The sequence below is a fragment of the Carettochelys insculpta genome, chromosome 1 (genome assembly GCF_033958435.1).
Source record: "Carettochelys insculpta isolate YL-2023 chromosome 1, ASM3395843v1, whole genome shotgun sequence".
NCBI classification, from domain to species: domain Eukaryota; kingdom Metazoa; phylum Chordata; order Testudines; family Carettochelyidae; genus Carettochelys; species Carettochelys insculpta.
Genome location: NC_134137.1, coordinates 222981883 through 222995574, shown reverse-complemented (window position 1 = coordinate 222995574; position 13692 = coordinate 222981883).

Below are 13692 nucleotides of genomic sequence, written 5' to 3'. Positions count from 1 at the left end.
TTTAGGTAGACTGGCTGAATTTGGTAAGACACTACTACAGGTTCAGCCTCTCTCATTCAGAACCCTCGGGACCTGACCAGTGCCGGACAAGAGAATTTGCCTGACAATGGGAGGTCAATATTTTTTAGCACATTACAAGTTAGCGGGCTTTCAGAAGACATTTAGGCTACATCTACAATGCAGCAATGTGTTGACAGAAAGAGATCTGTCAAAAGAGATCTTCTGACAAAACTTCTGTCAACAAATCATGGCCACACACAAAAGCAGATTGCAGACAGAGAGCAGCTGGACAGAACAGCCAACCAGAAGCACAGCAGACAGAGCTGTGACCCAAAGCCCTGTCTGTTGACAGAGAGTCACCCAGAGCGTCCACGCAGCCTTTTTGTCAACAGATTGTTGAGAAAGGCAATTGGTCTCATGGGGGAGAGGCAGAAGGCTGTCAACAAAATTGCCCAGTTCTGTTGATAGTATGTGAACAGAAAGCATTTTAGTGTGAACGTTCCGTGAGTTTTTTTGACAAAACTGGGGTTTTGTCAACAAAATTCTCTAGTGTAGACATAGCGTTAGGGATAAATTACAGCTAAATAACAGCACAGACCACTGAGAGCCAGGACTGGTGGCTGGAAACAAACTTTATAGGACCACACGAAATGTAGCCACATCCATGATAAGTGGGCATCCGGCTAACTGAAATCATGTCAGACTATGGAGTCTGCTGGACGAGAAAGTTCCAGATTAAAGATGTTCAACCTGTATATGGATTTTAGGGCTTAACACCCAGCAACAGTGATGAACAATACAACTAAGTGGCGTTTTTCTGTACAGTAAGTGGCGTTTTTCTGTACAGTAAGGCATTTCTAATTCACACAATACCATTGTATCTAGTTCCAGGTAATAAGAACTTTATTCTTTTGTCCTTGCTCAGTGGTGTCTGGAATTGCATATGGCAATATGTGGGGCCATCTCTACAGGAGCCCAGGGCAGCCCCCAACACCACCACAGTACCTGCTCCCACCCACATTTGCTTCCCCCTACTGTGCTCCCACTCCACCCATTCCCCCAAGCCCACCCTGCTCTGCCTCTTCCCCCAAGCCATGCCTCTGCTTTCTCCACTCTCATTGCAGCCCTTGCTCAAAGCTCCCTCTCCTGAGCCACACGAGCTGGAGGGTTAAAAGGGGGCCTGGCGCAGAGCAGCAGCAGCAGGGTTTGCCTCCCACCACTCACCGCTGCAGTGCTAGCTGGAGCAACCCAGCCACCTGCTCTGCTCTGCCCTGCTGCCCTTCTCTCAGCTCGCTGCACCCTGCTTCACCATGGTGGGAAGTGTAGCGCCCTTGGTCCAAGGCCAGGTCCCACTGCTTGCCGCCACTGCCACAGTGAAGCAGAACGCAGAGGGCTGGGAGATGGTAGCAGAGCAGAGCAGGCTTCCAAGCGGCTCTGGCTGCTGCTGTGGTGAGAACAAGGTGACCCAACCCTTGCTGCCACCCCGCCTGGCCCCCCAGCTTCCCTGGGCTGCCCTGGACCCCAGAGGTCCCATCCATAGGATGGCTCAGGCAACCACCGCAGGGCCTGAGGCAGCCCCTCTGAACTGTCCTACAGATGGGACAGCTCTGGCAGTGTGTAGGTGAATGGGTGCTTGCATGAGTTGTTTGCATGTTTTACTGTTTGAGGGGGTGTACGTAACCCACGCTGGCCGAGGTAGCCCTGCCCCTCCAGACCTGCAGTGAAAGGAAGTTTAAAAGACAACAACTCACTGCAGAAGTTGAAGACTGGGGAGGAAAATAGACCTCCCCTGAGAACTCCTGGAGTAGGGTGTTGAAGAAGCCTTTCCCCATGAGGAATAGGACTGTATGCTGAGCTCAGCTGGGGCTGAAAGTTTAGTTGCCTTTTCTTTTTCCCTTTTGTTTCTGAACATTGGAGTTGGTGCCATTGGGAGAGACAGGTGGTAGGGATCGTTGTTCCCTCTAATTTTTTACATCCATGGATGGAATAAATTTTGTTTTGTGCACCAAGGCATGTGCGGATGTACACCACCAATAAAACACATGCTGCTGGTTGTGGATGGCTGTGGACACTCTGGTAATCAGCTGGATGCCACCTGAATCTCTCCTGGGCAGCCACCCACACGCTCAGCTTACAGGGACCACTGATAGGGACTCCACTAAAGTAACTTCAAGTACACCGCAGGGGGCTGGATAGTGTTGGCCCTCATGGGGCCCTAGGCAGGAGCTTGGTGGAATGGTGAGAAGGCCAGGCTCCCCTATCAGCTATCACTGATGTGGAAGGAGCATAAGCCACTTTCCAAGCTCACTCCCACTCTGATAAGATAAGGGCATTCCAAACTCAGCTCAACCTCTGGTAAGGAGCTAGGCTGAAAGGCCTTCCCAGTGAGAGTTAATACTGGGAGTACTATCTATGAGATCACCAGGCTCTCCAAAGATTCTATTACCTTCTAATATATGTTTGCATAATGAGGGATATAATTTCCAGAGGTAATCAGAAAATGAGTTTTTCGTTCCATGGAAATGCTGACTTTTTTCGTTCTCAGTTGAAATAACAACATCAAAAAAATTAAAATTTCCTGTGGAATGAAAATTCTAAAAAAATTCTATTAAGGACCATCAGAATGTTTTGTTTTGTTAATATCCAACTGATGCATAGGAATAACAGCAAAACATTCCTCTGCAAGACATCACCATTTTGATGAATTTCATGTTGACTTGTAGATTATATTAAAATATTAACACTATGTTATACACAAATATTTTAATGTAATATTCAAAACAAAATTAGGCAATACAATCAAATGAAATGAAATGTTTATCTAATTGAAATGAAATGTTTTGACATTATTGAAACAAAATTAGTGTCACAACAATTCACTGAATTTTTCCATCAAAAATTTCAGCAAAACTGACATACTCCCACAGAAAGGCTTGATTTTAATGAAACTGTATTTTCTGCTGAAAACTCTTTTGTTGAAAAACGTTCAGCCAGCTTTAAAGGTTTCGTTTAGGTGTTTGTGGACAAGTACATGTGAATACAGCTCTTCATGACTTTCTGTCTATACTAATGGCTGAACATGTGCCATTATATGTTTTCATGGTTTCCGGTATATACGTACACTGATGCATGAGTGTGTGTGAGGGAAGGTATTCGGTGTGCTAATGTTTGCATGCACAGGATAGGTGTGTGTACAAATATTATTGGCTGTGTACATGCATGCTGGAATTCTGAACTCTTGATAGTAACTTTAGTTTCATTGTCCTCATTTTGGAGATTGTTGAACTGAGGCACAGCCATTTTCACAAGGTCATTGTAATTCCAAGCCAGAGTTGATATGGGAACTCAGATATCTTGATGCTCAGTTGTATATGCTAACATGCTGCCTCTCTGTATTGACACAGGAAAATTAATGTATGCACACATTAGGGGAACCAACAGCCTCTGTAGGCCCCTGGGAAGATGGGGAGGGGGACACAGAAAGGGTGTGTTCTTTGGGTGGAAGAGGTGGGCCTTGGGCAGAAGGCGCAGATCTGTTTTATTTGGGGTACAAATATAGTTTGAGCCATTATTATGGTGTTTGAACACACTAGGGTACTGCTTCACACTTGGGAGACCTGGATTCAGTTCCTTGCCACAGACTTCCTGAGTCACCTTGAGCAAATCACTTACTTTTTATGCCTCAATTCCCCATCTGTCAAATTGGGATGACAGCACTGCCCAATTTCATGAGGTGCAGCGAAGATAAACTCATGTAGATTGTGGGTGCTCAGATACTGTAATGATGCGGTCCAGAGTTGGTTGAAAATGCCATTTTGTCAAAACAGAAGTGTTTCACATTAACATATTGCTTTGGACAAACATTACCTCTGGTCTAGGATGTTGGGGGTTGGGGCAGAAGTGAGACAGCAAGACAGAGGGAGAGAGAGACCATCCCAGAATAGCCAATAATTTGGAGTTAGGGCATTTATCTGGGTGGTAGGAGAGGCAGGTTCCAGTCCCCACTCCATCTAAGTCAGAGTATGGATTGGATCTTTGGCTCCAACCAGAGGCTTCTAATCACTGAAATATTGGCTATCCTGGGTTGGACCTTCCACTCAACAAACTTCAAGAGCTGTGGGTGTCATTTCACTGTGGGGGAAGAAGCCACCTTTGAAATCTTTTGCAAAGCAGAATTGTTTTCCAACTGCTCGCAGCTACTGGCCTTATATAGGCCCTTCCTGTTCATGTCTAGATAGCCTAATGAAGGTCATGTAAGTCCCTACAATAGCTAGTAGGCATCCTTCAGTCTGCATAGACTATGGATCGCGCCCTTTATAGTTTCAATTGAGGACTTCATTTACAGCGTCTACTGTGACTATGAAGGCCCACACGAGAGTGACAGTCCTTGCTTCATCTCTTGCAGATGTAGTGGGTGTCTGGCAAGTCCTTATTGTGCTTTCTGTGCACTTGCTTCTCCTCTGCTAGCTGTCTGATCCTCATCTCGCCCTTCTGAAGGCCCTTGTGTAACCCCTGCCTCCATCTGCTGCGGTCGTCTGCTAGTTCTTCCCAGTTGTCCAGCTTGATGTCTGCCTCTCTGAGGTCTCTCTTGCAGACATCTTTGTAGTGCAACTGGGGGCATCCGGGAGGTCTTTTGCCAGAGGCTAGCTCACCATACAGGATGTCTTTTGGAATCCTTCCATCATTCATCCTGTGGACATGGCCAAGCCAGCGGAGCTGACGCTGCCTGAGGAGGGTGTGCATGGTTGGGATTCCAGCTTCCTCGAGGATGGCGGTGTTGGTCCCTCTGTCCTTCCATGATATTCCAAGGATGCACCTGAGGCAGCGCACGTGGAAGACGTTCAGCCTCTTTTCCTGGCGGGCATACAGGGTCCAAGTCTCACTGCCATAAAGGAGGATGCTGAGGATACAGGCTCTGTAGACTTGCATTTTGGTGTGAGTGTACAGCTTGTTGTTATTCCACACTCTCTTGCTGAGTCTGGACAGAGTTGTGGCTGCTTTTCCGATCCTCCTATTTAGCTCAGTGTCCAACGACAGGGTGTCAGTGATGGTGGACCCAAGGTAAACGAACTCTTGGATGACCTCTAACGTATAGTTGTCAATGCTGATTGATGGGGATTCAGCAACATCCTGACCGAGTATGTTTGTCTTCCTTAGGCTGATGGTAAGCCCAAAGTCCTTGCACGCTTTGGAGAACTGATCCAGCAGTTTTTGAAGCTGGTCTTCTGTGTGAGACACTACAGCAGCAGCATCTGCGAACAGCATGTCTCTGATGAGGACTTCTCGCACCTTAGACTTAGCTTTCAGCCTTGCAAGGTTAAACACTTTCCCATCAGATCTTGTGTGCAGCAAGATGCCCTCTGTTGAAGATCCAAAGGCATGCTTCAGGAGGAGTGCGAAGAAGATCCCGAACAATGTTGGAGCAAGCACGCATCCTTGTTTGACGCCGCTCCTGATTCTGAAAGCATCCGATAATGGGCCATCATATTGGATGGTTCCTCTCATGTCTTCATGGAACGACTGGATCATCTTGAGTAACCATGGAGGACAGCCTATCTTGTGGAGCAGTTTGAACAGTCCATCCCTGCTGACCAACTCAAAGGCCTTGATCAGGTCGATGAAGGCTATGTAGAGTGGCTTCCTCGGATCCCTGCACTTCTCCTGCAGCTGCCTTAGAGAGAAGACCATGTCAACAGTAGACCTCTCTGCATGGAATCTGCACTGCGATTCGGGGTACACCCTCTCAGCAATCTTCTGGAGTCTGCCAGGGATGACGCGAGCGAACAGTTTACCAGTGATGCTTAGGAGGGAGATTCCACGGTAGTTGTTGCAGTTGCTTCTGTCTCCTTTGTTCTTATACAATGTTACAATGTTAGCATCGCGCATATCCTGTGGAACCTCACCCTCTTTCCAGCACAGGCACAGTAGCTCATGTAGGGGTTCCAGGAGTGTGTCCGTGGCACACTTGATTACCTCTGGTGGTATACCATCCTGACCAGGGGCCTTTCCTGCTGCAATGCTGTCGATGGCTCTCTTCAGTTCATCCACAGTCGGTTCTTGATCCAGTTTGTCCATTACTGGTAGGAGCTCGACAGCATCAAGGGCTGCGTCAACCACAACGTTCTCTCATGAGTACATCTCGGAGTAGTGCTCAACCCAGAGCTCCATCTGTTTGGCTTTGTCAGCGATGACTTCACCAGATTTGGATTTCAGAGGTGCCATCTTGTTCTGCGTGGGTCCTAATGCCTTCTTCATACCCTCATTCATTCCTCTGAGATTACCAAAGTCAGCACAGGTCTGGATGCTGCTGCATAGCTGGAGTCAGTAGTTGTTGGCACAGCGCCTGGCTGTCTGCTGTACTGTTCTTCTGGCCGCTCTAAGTGCTTGCTGGGTACTCTGGCTCGGTGAGCGTTTGTACTCCAGGAGTGCAACGCGCTTCTTTTCAATGACTGGAATCATCTCATCAGAGTTAGCTTCGAACCAGTTGTTCATGTTTCTAGCTCTTCTTCCAAACACCGACAAGGCCGTGTTGTAAACTGTATCCCTCAGATGTTGCCATTTGGATGTCGCATCGGTGCCCCCAGGGCCGCTGTGCAGATTTTCCTGGAGGGTCTCTCTGAACTTTTCAGCTTTCTCCGAGTTTGCCGTCTTTCTGGCATCAATGCGGGGCCTTCCAGCAGGTTTAGAGCGGTACAACTTTTTGGGTCTCTGCTTGAGCTTGGAGCAAACTAGCGAGTGATCTGTATCACAGTCAGCACTATGATAGCTGCGTGTCAGAAGGACGTTTTTGAGGTTATTACGCCTAGTGATGACGACGTCTAGTTGATGCCAGTGCTTCGAGCGTGGGTGTCTCCACCATACTCTGTGCTGTGGCTTCGTTTGGAAGAATGTGTTTGTGATGCACAGATTGTGGTACGTGCACAGTTCAAGGAGACGCTGTCCATTGTCATTCATTTTTCCCACACCGAAGTGGCCTAAGCAAGAAGGCCATGAGGCCCAATCAGCTCCAACTCTTGCATTGAAGTCACCAAAGATGTACAGTTGTTCACGAGCAAGTATTTGCGCTACAGCAGCGCTAAGCACATCATAGAACTTGTCTTTTACTTCTGGTGTGGCGTACAGGGTTGGAGCATAAGTGCTGATCAGGTGGACGGGACCGGCGCAAGTTTGAAGCATGATCCGAAGAAGTCTTTCTGATCCGCCCATGACTAATTCCACCATTTGTAGAAGGTTTGCTTCAAACTTCTACAATAGCTAAACTTGGCTTTTTATACAGGTAGCAAGGCCTTTTACATAGAAAAACCCAAATCTTGGCCAGGATCCTAACCTTTTTTGACACAGCCATTGAGAAAGGAGAGGTGGAGGCGGAATAACAGGAAAAGATTGAGAAACACAAGGAGAATGAGCCCTTTTTCCCTCCATCCAATAATCATAGCTCCCATGAAACCTAATAATAAGCACCCATGGGAGGGGAGTAATAGGAAAAGTATATATGCTTTGATTACAGTAACAGCATAGAAGGCTGAAGGAGTGGGGGACAAAGTCCACTTGTGTGAGACAAAGAGAACACCAACCAAACTACATAGGGCTGAGCTGCTGCCTTGCACACCATTGAAAGCTTCATGTGAGCAAACTGTGAGCCTACTTTTGAAAGGACGAAATTGCTGGGAGCTTTGTCACTGAAGTTAATGGGAGCCCAGGAGCAGGCCCAAACAGACAGTGCAGTGATGTGCTGCTGTAATATAAACATCAGGGAAAGACATCAAGCCCAGAGCTGGCAGGCATGATTTAACCTTCCCGAGCCACCATCCTGTAGGGCTTGAAAGGAGAGGAGTTTTCTCCTGAGAGAGACATAGGGCAAGTGAGACTGGAGTTAAAGATAAATCAGACTGTTAATACAAACCAAACCAAAAAGGCAGGGGCTCTGCTTTGATTTGTATTCTCTCTGGTGATCTGTGACCCAGTTTGACCTTCCCCCATGACCCTTTTCCCATGACAGTCAGGAGCAGAATTAGTCACAGTAAACAAGGACACACATCCAATACTCTGGTATACTTTGTGAGCATCTAAACTGATTTCCTTGGGATTAGGCTTGTTTAATGCCATGCACAATTGTCTGCAGTTCCCAGCACTGTCATGATAGCCATCCATCTTGAAAGTGCTTCTCCCCATGGGAGGAGCAATCAGTTGACTGGTCCCAATGCAGAAGCACTCTTTAGTTGCAGTGGATAGCTACCCTCCACCCTCAGTCATCTTGATGTCTTTCACCTCTAGACCTGCCAGGAAGGGACAGGACCAAGAGGAAGTCAGACTATGTAAGTCTCCCTCTCCAGAACCAGAGCTGGAAGGGTGAGAATTTGTCCCCCAGTTGCTGAAAGTGTACAGCAGGGCTCAGGCATTTCTTTTTACTTACTTTACTCACTCACCCTGGCTGAAACTGGATTGAGCACAGCTGGGTCTGACTGACGAGTTCTTTTTAAACAGGGAGTTAATCTTATCAGACACCTTCCTTAATGAAGGCTGACTGCACTTCCTCAGAGCCTGAGCCTGTCCCAGGGGAGGAACAGCAGGGGCGCAGACGTGAAATGGATGCCCTGCCCCCAGTGCGGCATCCCCAGATTTGCAATTCAATTCAATAAAAGCTGGGCAGGCGGCTGTGCTTCCAAAAGGGTCAGGAGGTTCCATGGCAGCAAGAGCAGGGGCAGGGAGGCGGAACGGTTGTTATTTTTCTTCATTCCAGAACGAACTCTTTGCTCCTGGGACTGAAAAGATCACATCTCTCATTCAATTACAAACAAGAGCGGGAAAAAAAGGGCGCTGGATAGCTGATACCAGCACCATTCACTCACACATTCCCGAAGCATCAGAGCCTTCACCTAACAAAAAAATCAGGAGGCAATAGCTTAAAGTCAGGGACTGGACAAAGGAACTCTCTGCTCTGGTATCAGTCTGAACAGAGGCTTTCTCCAGTTGTCTGGGCCCCTCTCTGACCAGAGGATTCCATCCCAGGATTGCAGGCGCTGAGTAAGACACTCTCTCTCTCCTGTGCTGTCAATAATCTGCCATTGCTCTTCACCTACCACAGAAGGGAAAGCAACCTGACTCAGATGCAGACGTGATAAAAACTGGTCCAGTGGTGTTAGGGATGCGCGGCAAAGAGAATAGACCTGGGTTTCAGGAAGACCAATCAGACAAGGAGCCAGGGCAGGAGATGGGAGGAAATTACATGGGCAAGAAGACAGCTGGGTAAGAAGAAGGTGAAGGTTGGAGACTGGGACAAGGACAGGCTGAAGGGGACAGGACCAATGTTCCCTCTAATCTTTTTCATCCCTGGGCAGAATGATTTTTTTTTTCTTTTTAAACATGTCACAAGGCATGTGGGAATGTGTGCCACCAGGAGAAAAAAAAACCCAGCCGTGGGCGTGCTGCTAATCAGCTAGGCAGCATTTGAACCTGTCCTGAATGGCACAGCTTATTGGGAACACTGGACAGGACCAAGGGGAACAGGCTAGGGAAAAACAAGGGCCAAAGGTTCTGAGCAGTCAAGAAAACTCTCCTCCAGAAGGAACAGAATCAACATACCACATTCCTCAAAGCACAAAGCTGTGAAACACGCCGGCCAAGTGTGTCTGCTCCCCATCGAGAGCAGTTCCTAGAGGCAATCCATGGGGGAGTGGGGGGAGGAAGGGACCATGAGGGGTCACGTGCCTCCTTCTATCCCTTATGATTCCTGCCAGGGTTTTTGGTCAGACCCTCCCCTGCACATCAACTGCTGGAGCTTGTGAGCTGCAAGCTGCATCCTGTGGGGAGAGGCAGGAGCAACAGCTGGGAGCCACAAGGAAGGGCTGCTGCTTTCTGGCACAAGAGGAGATGGAGAGTAAGTATACCTTGGGGATTATGACTTGAGATGTTCCAGGGGCAGCTGAACCTTTAGAATGTGGCACCCCCCTATCAGCAGGTACAAATCATCTCTAGTGTTCCACTCAAGAGGGTGGAAGAGCTCCAATGGTGGTAGGGTCCTTGTGGAGGATCTGAGGGTTCAGCAAACACTGTTAATATCCCATGGAGGTGTCGATATGAGGCCACAAGAGGGAATTTTGATTTCTTCATTTTATTTTCCAATACCGAGGAAATTATTCACAAAAACCTAAGCTGGGGGCAAAGTCAAGCTTCCAAAAGTTAGGAAATGTCAGAAATAAGATGGCCTGTTCAGGACAGGATGATCTAGAGCAGGTGCGGGCAAGATAAGGCCCATGGGCTACATCCAACCTGCTAAATCTTTTAATCTGGCCCAAAGTTGGACTCTGAGGGGGAAGAGCTTCTGTGCTGCCTTCACCCCAGCAAAAAATCACTCCACTGCCGTTGGCCAGATACTCTTTGTAGCCAATAGGGCTGAGAGTTTGGCTGGGAGCGGGGGCAGTGCAGCATGGTTTCTTGGCTCCCATTGATTGGTTTCAGGGCTGCTGGCAGGCAGGGAAGCCTGTCTGAGCGCTGCTGGCCAGGAGCTGCTTAGGTAAGCACCTCGCAGGCAGAGCCTGCTTCTGGCACCACACCTCAACTCCCTTCCAAATCCTGCACCACCTCCTAACATCCCTCCCCCAGGCCAGAATCTTCTCCTGCACCCATAGCCCTTCATGGATCCTGAACCTCATTCCTCTGTGCCAAGTCACCCCCCAAACCCTCTGCACCCCATCCCATCCCCTCCCCAGGTCACAACTCCCTCTCAGACTCTGCTTCCATTCCTGCCTACATCCCTCCACAAGTCAGAATTCTCACCTGCATCCATACACCCTCCCAGACCCTACACCCCAATACACCACCCCAGGTCACAACCCCCTCCTTCACTCAAACTCCATCTCAGACCCAACACCCCAACCTGCACCCCAGTCCACTACCCCAACCTCCCTTCTGCACCCAACCTCCTTGCAAACCCTGCACCCACTCCATAGATCTGCGTGGCCCCTGACCCCTTACCAAACTCTTGGCGTGCCCCCCATCCAAAATTATTGCCCACCCCAAGCTAGAGCCTAGACCAACTTTTTAACAGATGCTTCTTAGTCCAACTGCAAGTTGTGGGGTTTGAAGCAGGAATTACTGGGTGAGGCTCTCTGGCTTGTGTTACACAGGAGGCGAAACCAGACAATTAGAATGGTCCCTTCTGGCTGTAAATCCCTTCTTGCCCCTGCCCATCACTTTTCACCAGGAAGCCTCAGCTACTTGCTACCTTTGTGCTGCCCAAATTCAATTAGGTTTTCTGCATTTTCTGTCTTTCCTCTGTGCCTTTCCCAGCACAATGTATGGTGACAAAAAGCAGAGAGACTAATTCAATTACGAGCTGGTCTCCTGGATCCCATTAGCAGCCCCAAGCAGGTTAGTGTGGAAGGGAACTCACCCTGAAGCACATGGGAGGGGGCTGCAGGAAGCAACATCTGAGGTCTTGTGATGTGTTAGTTTCCCTAGATCTCTGTCTGCTTCTGAGATTTCCAAAGGGGCTGAAAAGAAACACGAGTGTCCTTCATCAGCTTGGCTCAGTAGTTCCCAAAGAGAGAAGTACCTTGCACATCTGATCCACATGTCTCCTCTATAGCCACTCTTATTGGGAGAGTAACACCCTTACTCCATCAGCATGAACTCAGCAATGACGTTTCTCCTCCTATCCAAAGGAGATGCCTGACTTGGTCTAAGACAGCAGGTCTTGGCTGAGCTAGTCTTTTCATATGCCCTAGTCCTGCACTGTGATATCACTAGCTTCTGTATAATTATCAGGTAGCCCCAAACCATTTGAGAACACCATTTGGCTCTGCCTAGGAACAATTAGTACAGAACACACTTGGGTAAAACCATTTCCTTCCTTCCTCTGTGAAACCATTTTTCTTCCTTCATCTGTCCTCCTTCATACATCAACTCAGAGAGCACTAGTGCAGCATGCATATTGCCCACCTCTGTTCTTGGGGCCTCAAATCTCAGCTATTTCCATTCTCGTGGTTTTCATTCCCTTAGCTCCAAGGTTTGCTTTGAGCTACAGGTTTGAACAAACCCAGAAACTCAGTGTGAAACTCAGTGGGATGTGAGCCAACATATTTGAGGTAGCAAGAGTGTAAAACACAGATGTTCTGAATGGATCAAAAGTAAAACCACCTCTGGGTTTGATCACAAGGGGCAACCGAACCTCTTAAAGGAATCTGTGTGTGTATATATATATAAATGGTTTCTAAGACCGATAGAGCAGATATAATAGCGGCGTCTACAAGTGCACGCTACTTCGAAGTAGCGGCACCAACTTCGAAATAGCGCCCGTCACGACTACACGTGTTGGGCGCTATTTCGAAGTTAACATCGACGTTAGGCGGCAAGACGTCGAAGCTGCTAACCCCATGAGGGGATGGGAATAGCGCCCTACTTCGACGTTCAACGTCGAAGTAGGGAACGTGTAGTCGTTGCACGTCCCACAACATCGAAATTGCGGGGTTCTCCATGGCGGCCATCAGCTGAGGGGTTGAGAGACGCTTTCTCCAACCCCTGAGCTCAATGGTGGCCACGTGGAGCGGCCCCTTAAAGGTCCCCGCCCCCCTCCCTTCCTGTGCAGGAAGCTGAGAGAGCGTGCAGGCAGCAGCAGTAACACGCACCTAGCCTGCACGCTCCCCCGCAGCCACCCACACCCCCAGCCAACTCAATGGCCACCCGGCAGCCCCCCCAGCACCCCCAGGGGACCCCCCCAAAGGGGAGCCAGGGCTCACAGCCCAGCAGCCAGCCTGGGAAGCGGCAGCGGGGCCCCTCCTGGACGGAGGCCGAGCTTCGGGACCTGCTGGGGCTCTAGAGCGAGGAGGAGGTGCTCCAGGTAATGGGGAGCAAGAGTCAGACTGCAGATGCGTTCACTCGGCTGGCCGAGGGCCTGGCCACCCGGGGTCACCCTGCCCGCACTCCGCATCATGTCCGGAGTAAAGTGAAGGAGCTGCAGCAGGGTTACGCCCAGGCCCGGGATGTGTCCGGCCGATCTGGGGCCGCCTCCGTCACTTGCCCCTTTTACAGGGAGCTCAGGGACATCCTGGGCCCCCGGCACACCTCCTCCCCTCCGGCCACTCTTGACACCTCGGCTGAGAAGCCCCAGCAGCCCCCGGAGGCAGAGTCCGCCCTGGAGGCAAGCCCCGCACCCCGGGGACCCCCCCCAGGAGCCCAGCCCCGGGGCACCAGAGCAGGAGGAGGAGGAGGGGGACTCCTCCTCCAGCAACATCAGGCTCCAAATAATGATGCCGTCCCGGAGCTCCAGCCAGGCATCCGCCCACCGGGTGTCCCCCAACCGTGGGAGTGGACTGTCAGGTATGTACCCCCACCGGTGCACACCCCTGGGGTTGAGGGGAGGGGGTAATAGATATGACCAGGGCCCTCCACATGCCCAGATGACCATGGCCCCAAGGACAGCAGTGGCATGTCCCTCAGAAGAGTCCATCAACCCTGCCCCCCCCAGCACGACAGTGCCATGCCCCATTCCCGAGGCTGGGGGGAGCGGAACCTCTAGGGTCCCCCGGGGGGAGGAGGTGGGACACCCAGCAGCAGCAGCAGCATGTGATGGAGTGGGGGGAGTGCAAATGCGAGACTCAGGCTAGATATGAGAAACAAGCTGAATAGCTCCCAGTGGCTAAGGATGATCCTGGGGCTACAACTGGCAGGTTACACCTCTGCCCTGGACAAAGA